Source organism: Eubalaena glacialis, chromosome 16 (assembly GCF_028564815.1).
Source record: "Eubalaena glacialis isolate mEubGla1 chromosome 16, mEubGla1.1.hap2.+ XY, whole genome shotgun sequence".
Taxonomy (NCBI): Eukaryota; Metazoa; Chordata; class Mammalia; order Artiodactyla; family Balaenidae; genus Eubalaena; species Eubalaena glacialis.
Genome location: NC_083731.1, coordinates 30,229,993 through 30,245,724, shown reverse-complemented (window position 1 = coordinate 30,245,724; position 15,732 = coordinate 30,229,993).

Below are 15,732 nucleotides of genomic sequence, written 5' to 3'. Positions count from 1 at the left end.
GTCTCTTGTAGACAGCATATATATGGGTCTTGTTTTTGTATCCATTCAGTAACCTTGTGTCTTTTGGTTGGAGCACTTAATCCATTAAAGGTAGTTATCGATACGTATGTTCCTATTACCATTTCCTTAATTGTTTCTGGTTTGTTATTGTAGGTCTTTTCCTTCTCATGTGTTTCCTGCCTAGAAAAGTTCCTTTAGCGTTTGTTGTAGAGCTGTTTTGGTGGTGCTGAATTCTCTTAGCCTTTGCCTGTCCGTAAAGCTTTTGATTGCTCTGTCGAATCTGAATGAGATCCTTGCTGGGTACAGTAATCTAGGTTGTAGGTTTTTCCCTTTCATCACTTTAAATATGTCCTGCCACTCCCTTCTGGCTTGCAGAGTTTCTACTGAAAGATCAGCTATTAACCTTATGGGGATTCCCTTGTATGTTATTTGTTGTTTTTCCCTTGCTGCTTTTAAAGGGGCTTAATGGATACAAAAACAAGACCCATATATATGCAAGAAGAATCCTGTAGATATATAATCCTGTAGATATGCAATCCAAGAAGAAGATATAACAATTGTAAATATCTATGCACCCAACATAGGAGCACCTCAATACATAAGGCAAATGCTAACAGCCATAAAAGGGGAAATCGACAGTAACACAACCATAGTAGGGGACTTTAACACCCCACTTTCACCAATGGACAGATCATCCAAAATGAAATTAAATAAGGAAACACAAGCTTTAAATGATACATTAAACAAGGTGGACTTAATTGATATTTAAAGGACATTCCATCCCAAAACAACAGAATACACTTTCCTCTCAAGTGCTCGTGGAACATTCTCCAGGATAGATCATATCTTGTTTTCACGAATCAAGCCTTGGTAAATTTAAGAAAACTGAAGTCATATCAAGTGTCTTTTCTGACCACAATTCTATGAGACTAGATATCAATTACAGGAACAAATCTGTAAAAAGTACAAACACATGGAGGCTAAACAGTACCCTACTAAATAACCAAGAGATCACTGAAGAAATCAAAGAGGAAATCAAAAAATACCTAGAAACAACTGACAATGAAAACACAACGACCAAAAACCTATGGGATGCAGCAAATCCAGTTCTAAGACGGAAGTTTATAGCAATACAGTCCTACCACAAGAAACAAGAAACATCTCAAATAAACAACCTAACCTTACACCTAAAGCAATTAGAGAAAGAAGAACAAAAAGATCCCCAAAGTTAGCAGAAGGAAAGAAACCATAAAGATCAGATCAGAAATAAATGAAAAAGAAATGAGGTAAATGATAGCAAAGATCAATAAAACTAAAAGCTGGTTCTTTGAGAACATAAACAAAATTGATAAACCATTAGCCAGACTCATCAAGAAAAAAAGGGAGAAGACTCAAATCAATAGAATTAGAAATGAAAAAGGAGAAGTAACAACTGACACTGCAGAAATACAAAGGATCATGAGAGATTACTACAAGCAACTATATGCCCATAAAATGGACAACCTGGAAGAAATGGACAAATTCTTAGAAAAGCACAACCTTCCAAGACAGAACCAGGAAGAAATAGAAAATATAAACAGACCAATCACAAGCACTGAAATTGAGACTGTGAATAAAAATCTTCCAACAAACAAAAGCCCAGGACCAGATGGCTTCACAGGCGAATTCTATCAAACATTTAGAGAAGAGCTAACACCTATCCTTCTCAAACTCTTGCAAAATATAGCAGAGGGAGGAACACTCCCAAACTCATTCTACGAGGCCACCATCACCCTGATACCAAAACCAGACAAAGATGTCACAAAGAAGGAAAACTACAGGCCAATATCACTGATGAACATAGATGCAAAAATCCTCAAGAAAATACTAGCAAACAGAATCCAACAGCACACTAAAAGGATCATACACCATGATCAAGTGGGGTTTATCCCAGGAATGTAAGGATTCTTCAATATACCCAAATCAATCAATGTGATACACCATATCAACCAGCTGAAGGATAAAAACCATATGATCATCTCAATAGATGCAGAAAAAGCTTTTGACAAAATTCAACACCGATTTATGATAAAAACCCTCCAGAAAGTAGGCATAGAGGGAACTTACCTCAACGTAATAAAGGCCATATATGACAAACCCACAGCCAACATCGTTCTCAGTGGTGAAAAACTGAAACCTTGTCCTCTAAGATCAGGAATAAGACAAGGTTGCCCACTCTCACCACTATTATTCAACATAGTTTTGGAAGTTTTAGCTACAGCAATCAGAGAAGAAAAAGAAAAAAAAGGAATCCAAATCAGAAAAGAAGAAGTAAAGCTGTCATTGTTTGCAGATGATATGATACTATACATAGAGAATCCTAAAGATGCTACCAGAAAACTCCTAGAGTTAATCAATGAATTTGGTAAAGTAGCAGGATACAAAATTAATGCACAGAAATCTCTTGCACTCCTATACACTAATGATGAAAAATCTGAAAGAGAAATTAAGGAAACCCTCCCATTTACGATCGCAACAAAAAGAATAAAATACCTAGGAACAAACCTACCTAAGGAGACAAAAGACCTGTATGCAGAAAACTATAAGACACTGATGAAAGAAGTTAAAGATGATACAAACAGATGGGGAGATAGACCATGTTCTTGGATTGGGAGAATCAAGATTGTGAACATGACTATACTACCCAAAGCAATCTACAGATTCAGTGCAATCCCTATGAAAGTACCAGTGGCATTTTTCACAGAACTAGAACAAAAAATTTCACAATTTGTATGGAAACACAAAAGACCCCGAATAGCCAAAGCAATCTTGAGAAAGAAAAACGGAGCCAGAGGAATCAGGCTCCTGGACTTCAGTCTATACTAAAAAGCTACAGTAATCAAGACAGTATGGTACTGGCACAAAAACAGAAATATAGATCAATGGAACAGGATAGAAAGCCCAGAGATAAAGCCATGCACATATGGTCACCTTATTTTTGATAAAGGAGGCAAGAATATACAATGGAGAAAAGACATCCTCTTCAATAAGTGGTGCTGGGAATACTGGACAGCTACATGTAAAAGAATGAAATTAGAACACTACCAAACACCATATGCAAAAATAAACTCAAAGTGGATTAAGGACCTAAATGTAAGGCCACACACCATAAAAGTGTTAGAGGAAAACGTAGGCAGAACACTCTATGACATAAATCACAGCCAGATCCTTTTTGACCCACCTCCTAGAGAAATGGAAATAAAAACAAAAATAAACAAATGGGACCTAATGAAACTTAAAAGCTTTTGCACAACAAAGGAAACCATAAACAAGATGAAAATACAACTCTCAGAATGGGAGAAAATATTTTCAAGTGAAGCAACTGACAATGGATTAATCTCCAAATTTACAAGCAGCTCATGTAGCTCAATATCAAAAAAAACAAGCAATCCAATCCCAAAATGGGCAGAAGACCTAAATAGACATTTCTCCAAAGAAGATATACAGATTGCCAACAAACACATGAACGTATGCTCAACATCATTAATCATTAGAGAAATGCAAATCAAAAGTACAGTGAGGTATCACCTCACATCAGTCAGAATGGCCATCATCAAAAAATCTACAAACAATAAATGCTGGAGAGGGTATGGAGAAAAGGGAAACCTCTTGTACTGTTGGTGGGAATGTAAACTGATACAGTCACTATGGAATACAGTATAGAGGTTCCTTAAAAAACTAAAAATAGAACTACTATACGACCCAGCAATCCCACTACTGGGCATATACCCTGAGTAAACCACAGTTCAAAATTGTCATGTACCACAATGTTCATTGCAGCTCTATTTACAATAGCCAGGACATGGAAGTAACCTAAATATCCATCAACAGATGAATGGATAAAGAAGATGTGGCACATATATTCAATGGAATATTACTCAGCCATAAAAATAAACGAAATTGAGTTATTTGTAGTGCAGTGGATGGACCTAGAGACTCTCATATAGAGTGAAGTTAAGTCAGAAAGAGAAAAACAAATACCATATGCTAACATATATATATGGAATCTAAAAAAAAAAAAAATGGTTCTGAAGAACCTAGGGGCAGGACATGAATAAAGATACAGACGTAGGGAATGGACTTGAGGACACGGGGACGGGGAAGGGTAACCTGGGATGAAGTGAGAGAGTGGCATGGACATATATACACTACCAGTTGTAAAATAGATAGCTAGTGGGAAGCAGCCGCATAGCACAGGGAGACCAGCTCGGTGTTTTGTGACCACCTAGAGGGGTGGGATAAGGTGGGTGGGAGGGAGACACAAGAGGGAGGAGATATGGGGATATATGTATAGGTATAGCTAATTCAGTTTGTTATAAAGCAGGACCTAACACACCATTGTAAAGCAATTATACTCCAATAAAGATGTTTAAAAAAAAAAAGATGAAAGCATAAACTATGGCATATCTACACAATGGGGTACCACTCAGTAATAAATAAGGAATGAATTAAAATACATGCAACAGCATAGCTAAATCTCTAAGTCATTATGTTAAGCAAAATAAACCAGAATCAAAAGAGTACTTAAGGAGTCTATTTATATAAAATGTTAGAATATGCAAAACTAACACAGAAAACAAGTTAGTGGTTGCCTGGGTGAGGAATTAGGAGCTTGGCTGCAAAGGAGCATGCAAACTTTGGTGGGGGGGGGGGAGTGATGGAAGTGTTTTACATCTTTATTTTGGTGGTGGTTATATAGGCTTATACATTTGTCACAACTTAAAAGTATAATAGAACTTCCAAACTGACAAGCAGATAAAAGGAAAATTTTAGTAAGCCAACGAAAGTAGAGAAATGGAGAGGGAAAAATAAATGTTAAGTATCAATTTAAAAGGTATAAAATCAAGTATATCGCATGCTCTGATATATTTTTAAAGGCTTTCTGGCTTCTGTTTTGAGAAGAGACTGAAACCGTAGAAGCAAGGTTTCTTCTATCTGCTCCTTCTACATAGAAGTTTTCCCTGGCTCCCTTATCTAAAGTAGTCACACAAAATGAGATGATTGTAATACACAGAAAATTTTGTAAACAAACAGATGAATTATTAGGATTAATGTGATGCTACCAAAAGTTCTGGATACAAATATCAATATACAAAAATCAATTTTGTTTCTATATAGTATAAATAACTGTAAGTTTTTTTTAAAAATAGCATTTAAAATAGCATCAAAATATCAAATACTTAGGAATCAATAACTTTTAAAACATTATTAAGAGAAATTAAATAAGACCTAAATAAATGGATGGTTATAATTGTTTTCATGAATTGGAAAACTCAGTGTTATAAAGATGTCAATTGTTTCAAAATTTGTCTATGGATTCAAATTTCTACAGCTTTTGATAGAAGCTGGCAATCTAAACTCCATATTAAAATGCAAAAAATCAAGAATAACCAAGATGATGAACAAGGTGGGAGTATTTACTCAACTAGATATACAGCTGCAGTAATTAAAACAGTGTGCTATTGCCTCAAGGATAGAAAAATAGACCAATACAGCCAATTAAAGTGTCTAGATAGAAACTTACATATATCTGATGACTTCATTTATGATAAAGATAACACTGCAGAGCACTAGAGGAAAGAGAGTCTGTCAATAGATCATTCTATGTCAATTGGATATCCAACTGGAAAAAAGTGAAACCAGGTCCCTACCTCATGTCATATAGAAGAGTCAATTTTAGGTGGATTGAAGATCTAAATGTGAAATGCCAGACAAATTTCCTAGATGAAAATGTTTTCATATATCTTTAGGACCTTGAAGTAGTTTGACTGAATATAAAAAGTCCTAGTGTTAAAGAAAAAGTTTGGTACATTAGGTTAAAATGAAATGAAGAACTCTATTGAAATATCCCAAAACAAAACAAGTAATTAGGCAAGTCACAGAAGTGGAGAAGATATTTGCAACAATTATAACCAACAAAAGGTTCATACATAGACTAAAGAGCTATTACAAATCATCATTGAAGAGATAACGCTATAATTTTGAATAGGAATTTCACCAAAAAGGATGACCAAATGGCCAATAAAATCATGAACACTGTCCAACTCAATAGTAATCAAGGAAATGCAAGCTAAGATCATAAATCACTATCACTATACACCCACCAGAGTGACAGAAATTAAAAAGATTGTTACCATTTGTGATACCACAATGATATTGTGATAATTCACTAACTGGTGTTTTTTAATGTTTATATGCATATGTCCTTCATAATAAAAGTTACAACTCCAAAATCCACTGAAGTGTACATTTTAAATGGATAGGTTGTATGGTATTTGAATTATATCTCAATAAAGCTGTTATAAAAAATAACAACAAAAAAATAGTAATAAAAGTCCCAACTAATTAAAAAACAAAAAGGATGTGTGTTGGGGTGGGCGGAATTAACATTATAAAGTCATTTAAGAGAGGAAGCAAAAATAGTCTACTGAGTGCACAAATACCCAAACAATTCTTATAAAAAGTAGGAGCTTCTTCCAAAAATTTTGTTCAACCAATATTAATTTAATAATTTAATGCAATTTCAATCAAAATCCTAATTTTGATGATCCTTTTGTTGTTTTTGGTGGAGGGATGGATCAAATTGTTTTAAAGTTTATAAATAAAGGAAGTGTCTATGGTAGAAAAGAAAATTATAAACAAAGAAAAACGATGAGGAGAATATGTTCATTATCAGATATTTAAATTTACTATAAAGTCACTATAATCTCTAACACTGACACAGAAATAGAAAAATATATTTGTGGAACAAAACAGAGGGCAGAAGTAAATCCACAAAAGTGACATTTTAATTCAGTGGGAAATAATTGGTTTATTAATACATGATCCTGGCATAATTGGCTACCTGTCTAGAAGAAAACAAGCTAGATCATCTATCTCATACCATATGCCAAAATGAATTCCAGATGGATAAAAGTTTAGTGCAAAAATATTTTTCAAGTTTTTAAAAATTAGAAAAGATATTCTCATAAACCTGTGGTAGAGGAAAAATTTCCTATGCAAAATGTAATTGCCTGAAATCATAAATAAAAGAAAGACATATTTTGACTTTAAAAAATTAAAACATATTATATGGCCAATTCACTACAAACAAAGTCAAAATAAAAAGGATAAACTAGGGAAACATTTGCACTTCATGTGACAAAGGGCCAGTCCTTCTAAAATGCAAAAAGAATACCTCTAATTTGAAAAAATGAAAAATAGACAAAAGCTGCAAACAAGCAATTCACAGACGATGAAACACAGTTGGCAATAAACATGAAAAGATGCTTAGCTTCACTAGTATCCAGAGAAGTGGTATTTTTCACCCTAATCAGCAAAAATAAGATTTGGGGCATTCGATGCTGATGAAGATATGGGAAAATGGGCGCTCCCATATTTTGTTGATGGGACTACGAGTTGCTCAAGCTCCTTATAGTAAGCTAACGTTAAAGAGGTCCAGGAATTGCTATCAACATCCAAAATATACATACCTTCTGGACAAGCAATTTCACTTTGGAAATTCTATCCTACAGAAAGAAAAGTATCAGTGCATGATAATAAATACAAGGATGATTGTTGCAACTATTTTTGTGAAGATAAAAAAGAAAAAGAAAAAACCCTGGAAACAAAGTATGTCATCAATACAGAAATAGTGAAATAGATTGTGGAATATCCATTCTGTAGATATGTCTCTTGAAAAGGAGAAGAAAGGAAGAGGGAAATGGGGGGTTGCTAATCTATAGGTATAAAGTTGCAGTAATGCAAGTTCTGAGATCTGGTGTCCAACATTGTGCCTATAGATAACAATATTGTATTGCCCGCTTAAACATCTGTTAAAAGAGCAGATATCACGTTGTGTTATTACCACAGTAAAACAAAATTTTAAATTAAGAAAAGGAAAGAAAGGAAAGAAAAAACGGAAAAGAAAAAGAAAGGAAAATAAAAGAAAGGAAAAGACAGATCAGTATTCACTACAGGGATATCCAAGATGCATTGCTAATTTGCATGTGAGGAAGTATAGAATGATAATTTTTTTGTGTGAAAGAGTACATGAGATCCTATAAATGTACATGCATTTGTATGAGCACTGAGAAAATCATGGAACCATAACATCCAACAAGCATATTAATTTGGAACAACTGGGAATAAAGGAAAGAAAAGCAAATCTTTAAGTACACCTTTGCATTGTTTCACTAATTTCAATAAACACATATTTTGTAACTACAGATTTTTATTAAGGTACTCTTTTCTAGAAAAGAACAGTATTTTCTAGAATACTTGTTGACTGATTCAAAATGGACATTTGACCCTGTTGATCTCACATATTCGGATATAAACTCTTCCCTTAACTTCTCTCTCACTCTTCTCTCCTAGATTTCCTTTTGACTTCTTTCTATCTCTTATCTATCTTTTTTATTTTAGCACATTTTCCTTACTCATTCTTGAAATAAATTATTTCTGCTAATTTCTTCCCATAGCCATTTTCTCCATGTGTTTATGGTCTCTTATTTATTCATTCTACTTTTTTGTGATACCAAATCCCCCTACAAATTCAGAGAAATGTAGGAGACAGATATGCAAAATGAAAAATTAAAATAGAAGTGAGATAATCCCTTAATGTAACAAAACGTTGAATCCCTAGAGGGAAGTATGCAAAAACACATTTTGAAATACCAAGAAGTAACCAGCTTCCTGAGGCTAAGCCTTTGGAGTAGAATCCTGGAGAAAGAGAAGTAGCTTTGGCAGATGAACAAAAAGGAGGGCTGGCATTCCTGACACTCCAAACAGTGATTGTATGTTACCATTCATTCATTCTCTCCTTTTATCCAGTAACATTCGGTTTTTAGATAAGCTGCATGAATTATAGAAGACTGCCTGCTGGACTAAAATTGTGCTAAAAGTAGATTTCCTTTTCTGAAAAACATAGAGAAGTAAAGATGTTGCCTAGCTAGTAAAAATGGTCAATAAAAAGTATTAATTTGGAATTCCAATCAAGGAGGAGAAACAAGAACATCATGTAAATGCCATCTGTTTTCCTCTAAGTTTCTGGCATTTATGTTCTTACTCATTTTATAGGACAAGTACAGTCCTTAGCCTCACAGAGCCATGAAGGTATAACGAGCGTAAAAATGAAGGAAACACAGGGTGCTGCGGTAGTGCATATATTTTTCATCATTTTCTTTGCTTAGTTAGTTGATTATAAAAATATTTTGTTATACATGTTGATCCTCATGGTTTGTTGGGGGGTAGTTTTCCTTGAGGTTGGTTGGTGGTTTTTCTTTAAGGAGAAATGAAGATGTTTGAGTTGGGAAGTGGAGTGAAAAGAAGCATTAAAAGATGATTGCTACTTGCAACTGCTCTGTTGGAACAAAAGAACCTGGGAGAATTCAGATATAGCTCTACAGATTTCTTCTCTTCCCATCACACCACAGATCATGACTGCTACAGGAACAGGAACCAGAGGGGAGAAGGTGTTAGAATCAGATAAGCCTCTTCTGCTCTTTGGCTAGGTTATCTTTTACCACACAGAAATTCATTTGCACAGTGACATGAAAGAGACTTTTTTAAGAAACTTTGTCTTGTATATATAGCAGAATTATAGACCTACAGAAAAGATAACTGGAAGCTATCTTAGAAATACCTATCTCAGCTCTTTCCTTTTATAGATTAGATCAAAGCAGAGCAGTTAAAAGAGATGCTCAAGATCTCACAGCTACTGAGTTATCTTTCCTCCATAATTCTACGCCCCTAATATAAATCTTTTAAATAAGAAGCAAGCAACTTTTGAATTTCCGCAAGCATGAACTTAAATCTTTCTGAAAATTTGTACAATAGGAATGCTGCTTTAAATACACAAAGGAAATTGTCTATTAAAAGAAACTCTGAAATTAATTATTTTTAATGCAAATAAGTATGCTTTCCTCAGTATTAGGTTGGAATTTTTAAATACTATTGTATGTTTCTGAGAGAAGGAAGTATCTGTATTATATTCTTAAGCAGTGCCAATGAAAAATCAACGCTCTTGTCACAATAACTAGAGAAATCACTGCAATGATCCCATCAACTCTATCATTAATTACTGAGAGATGCATGATGTTTCTATTCTACTAGAAAATGTGTATTTTTACCAATAAAGGAAATCTTGAGATTGTCCAATTAGAATCAGATCAGCACATTTAACCAAATTCAACTCCCCCTGGAAGTCCCATTAATTCTGACTTGCCTTTTGCTTCTCTATCTACTGTAGACCTTTTTTTCCCCTGGGATTTTAATTTATTGACTACACTTTTTTGTCAGCTGCAGGGCACCACAGATTTCTAAACACTTGGCATTCACGTCTGATAAACTGTTATACAAAATACTTCTGAACCTTTCTTTATAGCGCTTGTCAAGCTTTCCCTACTACATTTCAATCTTCAGTGATTATATTTCCAATCATACCTTAAATAAAAGAAGATTATTCAGTTATGGTCTAAGAGAAGGCACGAAGTTTGTAAAGAAAGGTGAGTGAAACCATGTTGTATTTTGGAGAAGGGATATGAGATATCACAGCATATTCTCTTCTTCCCTATCTTTATCCAAGGTCTTGCTTTTCCTTTCAGTGGTTATAGCTCAATTTCAACAACAAGTCACACCAATGCAACACTATATTTCAACAAATATTTCAGTGCCCAATGTGTTGCAGGCACTGGAACATCACAGACAAGTGGGACACAGCCCATTGCTTAGAAGTAGACAGAACAGCAGAGGAGAAACATAATCTACTTACCATGTTACAAGGTGGTCAGTGCTATGTATGCTGATGTGATGGAAATTTTAAGTTGCTCTTAAAATGAATATATGGAATAAAATACATGAATTGTGTATAGATGAGAAATTAGAATCCAAAAGGGATGATTACTTGCAGAGGAAATCTCTGCTTAGAAGATTCTTTGGTCATGGCTGTCTTCAGCCATTGAAGACCAAACTATTGAAATCGGTCCTCCCTCCTGAACATCCCAAGGTGTTTAGATTCTCTTTCAAATTCCAACCTACTACTATCCCTTCTGCCCAGTTCCATCCACCTCACCAGGAGGCTCTTTGAGATATATATACATATACCTAACCTACTCTCCAAGTTCTTTGTTTGTCTCAAGACCCCTTCTCCCTGGCTGTTCCCACCACGGAGTTTCTCCAGTTCTTACAAACTATAATTCCTCACTCTCATCTCTAAACATTCCCCTGGTGGCTGGAATTCACTTTAGAGTCTGGAACTAGAATCAATCACTAATTTAGGGAGCCCAAAGCACTTCCTGCTTTCCACCCACAAACAATAACTGATATTAGCACAAATAAGGTATCAGCATAAGAGATCATGAAATCAAGATTACGAAACCTGGTCAAAAACTAGAAATGAAAGAGGTAGTAAAAAGAGCCAAAGCCTGGGCTTCCCTGGTGGCGCAGTGGTTGAGAATCTGCCTGCTAATGCAGGGGACACGGGTTCGAGCCCTGGTCTGGGAAGATCCCACATGCCGCGGAGCAACTAAGCCCGTGAGCCACAGCTACTGAGCCTGCGCGTCTGGAGCCTGTGCTCCGCTACAAGAGAGGCCACGATAGTGAGAGGCCCGCGCACCGCGATGAAGAGTGGCCCCCGCTTGCCGCAACTAGAGAAAGCCCTCGCACAGAAACGAAGACCCAACACAGCCAAAACTAAATAAATTAAAAAAAAAAAAAAAAGAGTCAAAGCCTATCAAGACAGGGCAGAAACAAGATTTTAAGTGGAATAGCAAAGTCTGAGTGGGTTTTCAAAGGGTTCTCCAAGGTCAGCAGGGTGATTGCTTCTTTTTCTCCTGATTTGGAGTTTTCGTTGGAGTTCTGTCTTGTTTTGTTTTAAATGCCTCCAATAGCTTCTTCCCACATCTTGATCACCCAAAAGAAAAACTATAGTTTTCTCATCATCCAGATTCCACGTTTAGCCACTTCAACCCACACTTAAGGCACCAAGAATTCTGTCTAGAGAACCAAGTGGGGAGAAAAAGTTAAGGGCTCTGGTTGCATCTGGGTTTGATCAGTCCCAACCTTCCAGCGGGCACTTGAAAGGCTTTTTAAGCCTCACGATACTTTGAAGAAATCCTGCCCCTTCAAAGGCGTGTCAGTGAGAACCTTCCCTCAGCGTATTTTCTAGCTTCTCTGTGATCTGAATCTTCCCAGCTGAAACTCTGAGGTGGATCCTAATGTCTACAGACTTCCTATCTCAGCCTGAGCCATGGAACACATAGCCTGGGTTATTTCTGTGGGAGAAGCTGATTCTTTGCTACTTGTCCCAGACTTTTGTGTGGTTATCTCATGCCTTTTTTGAAACTATAAACATCTTTGGGCAAGGAATTTCTACATGTTTTCTAAGCCAGGGTTTAAGAGCAGCTATTATCTAAGGGCAAGTTCTCCAGCTCTACTTCTCACACAAGATGTAGTGTTTTCGGGACTTCCCTGGCAGTCCAGTGATTAAGACTCCACACTCCCAAAGCAGGGCTCACACGGGCTCGATCCCTAGTCAGGGAACTAAGATCCTGTATGCTGCACGGTGTAGCACACCCCCCCGCAAAAAAGATGTAGTGTTTTCAAACATCATCCTGTCTATTATCTTATAATATGCATCTCAACTGAAACCTTATTTAGTCATTATTCATTGTGATAATATTTCTTGTGTAAACTTGTGTCATGAAAATATTACCTTATGAATATTAAATAATAAATGTAGAAAGACAAAATTATTCAGCATTTTCTCAGAAAATTTGGATAATTTCAGCATATTTAACCTGAAATGCTTATTTGAATCCTATGCAGTTCAGACCAAATAGGGACCAGTGTTGGTTCAAAAGTTTATCATCACTTATTTAGGATTCAGTGAATTTCTTCATAGAGATATAAATGATGTTTAAATGATGGTACCAATCTTCATTAGCATATTTGATTCCATTTGGCACTAGTTGTACCATTTCCACTGTAGCAAACCTCCGACTATACTCAAGAATCCAGAGCATATCACCTACTTCACCATACCTCCTCCTCATGATACCCTTCCTTGTCCCACCTCCAGGACTGCACAAAGGGGTAGAAGAAAATTAAATTTTATTTAGCAACTATTAAGTTCTGAGGTAGGGCAGCATTTAAGTCCTACTTAATTTTCTATCAAGAGATTTGAAAATCCAGTCTGTGAAAATCTGATAGGGCCTATAATTATTATATATGTTAATATTGCAATCTTCCAATTATTGCAGACATAGAACATTCCTCTATGTACCAGGGGATACTGCTTGGTGATAGATGTAGAGATGAAGAAGACAGTATTTCTACTCTCAGTGGAGCTCATAGAAGAGAGGGCAAAGTAAATACCTAAACAGGCAATGCCCTTGTAACAATATTGCATTCATCCTGCATCTTCACAAGCAGCATGGGACTCATAACATGTTTGGAGTCAGAACCAGCTGAGCAAGACAGTTTTGCCAAGTATTAACCCTACAACTTTAACACATCATGAAACCTAACTTCCGCCACTGTCTTGAGGTTTCCCCACCTCATGTCAGTGGTGGAAGTTAGGTTTCATGGGAGAACACATGAAAACTACAACTTGCCGTGTCCCATGTGAAATAAGAAATTTTAAAAATGCTTGCTCTCTTTTCTTCCCCCTGTCCCCCAATATTTCACACCATATGTGAAATTTTAAACACTTTTTAAAAAGATGAAATTCCAGATTTCTGAACCACAGAGAAAAACAAAAGCTAGGAGTATAATCTCTACTCTGTTGGAGAGCCTGCAGAGTAATCCTATCTTACTGGTACCTTACTTCTTCCACTGTAAACAGTTATTTTCTGATCCAAAAAGTGGTGGGAACGCAGATCATCTAGACAGGATGGACCTTTCATTATCACTTAACACAGACCACAACTTGCTGTGGAGTGGAGCCCTACATACAATAGCAGAGGCTGCATTGCTGAAAAAACAAAACAAAAACAAAAACAAAACAAAACAAAAAACCATATTTCCAAGCTGATCCAGTACCAATACTTAGAAATAACATTCTACTGTTTTCCTTTATTTTCTCATTTAGTAAGTGTCCCTTTGTTCAGAGTGACCTGGCAAAGTGTAGTTAACAGAAACTTGCAGTATATTTTAAAAATTCCATTCAGAAGGCTCAGTTGAGGGAGGGAAAAACTGAGAGCCCAAGAACATTTGAGAAAATGCCAGGGGCTTATTCAGAACTTGCTTATTAAAACTCAAGACCTGGTTAGCAACAAGTTCTTCTCTTTTAGGTGAATAAGGAATGATCTCTAAGGTGCCTTCTGGTTCAAAATTTCTATGATTTAAAGTGAGAAGGGTTTCCTTAAGAGAGCAAGTTTTTTTAATGATATGAGCAGTGGATCTGAACCCTTAAGCTCTTCTTCAGAAATTCATTTCAAGGGACTGATTTCTGCTTTCAGTATTCATCAAAGCCCAAGCCTGTACGTACTCCGTGGAGGCAAGCTTCTTTAGAGGAGCTTGCCTTTATGCGTTGTGCACTGCCAAAGTAGCATGCATTTTTAACCCAGGTCCACAGTATTGGAGTGAGTCCACAGGAAATGTTTTGAGCTGATCAAAAGTTCTCTAACCCCTTTGACCCAGTCTGTGGTAAGAAATGAAATACAATATTCTATGAATTGTAGTTGTCTATTTAATTAAATTTCTTATATGTCCTCAGTCTAAATTCTTAATCTAGGCTCATCCTTAATTCTTTCCAACACACACCTCTGAGAGATTTGAGACAACCCAATACACAAAAATTACCATGGAGGCTGTCTTCTTCGAGACAGTCTTCTCCAAGAAGCCCCATTAACAGGAAGAAACTGAGCTAAGAGAGACAAACAAGAGCTAACATGCCTGACATTCATCTAAGGGTCTCAGATAAACTCCTTTAATCTTCATAATTACCCTCAGAGGTAGGGGCAGTTAATATCACCATTTTATAGCTGGGAAAATAGAGGCATAATGTTTCCTAACGTTACAAAAATATTAAGGGATAGAGACAGGTTACAAACCCAGGGTGCCCAGCACTGCCTTACAAGGGTTCTATGTAGACACATTTCCTTGGCTTGATCCTCAGAGATTCTGATTCATTTACAGCGGGGCCGGATGGGTTGAGGGAGGAGGCAGTGGATGCTGGTGCTGATGCTGGCTTGGGAAACAGCCACTGCCCCCACCTCACCCCACAGAGCCAGCTGGAAGGTATCAGCATATTTTCCAAACTCCTCCAATAATTCCAACAGGCAGGTATACTTGAAGACTACTCCTGATAGACTGTTAACTCTAGTTTCTTCAAGGAGTGAGATCAGATGAAAATAAAGGTGGACTGTTCACTGCTTTTTACTACTTGGTGTATTTGATATAGCATGCATTTCATAAAAATAATTTGCTGAATTTAAAGAAAGCAATAAATAAATACCTTTTTCAAGTTGCCACTGTCTTTTACTTATAAATACAGAAATAGCAGTTGATGTCATGATTCAGCCATGGCAATGGGGTGGAGACAGCAGGTAATGAGGAAAGATCCTTATCACTTTCTGTAAGGAAAAAGCAAAGCTTCAAAGAGTCAGTACTGTGAACAGCCAAGAGCAGATTCTCAGCAGACAGAGCATAGTTCCAAAGAGGAGACTTCAGGGGGCTCTGGTACCAGGTAGGACACAAAGATGGAGGAAACTA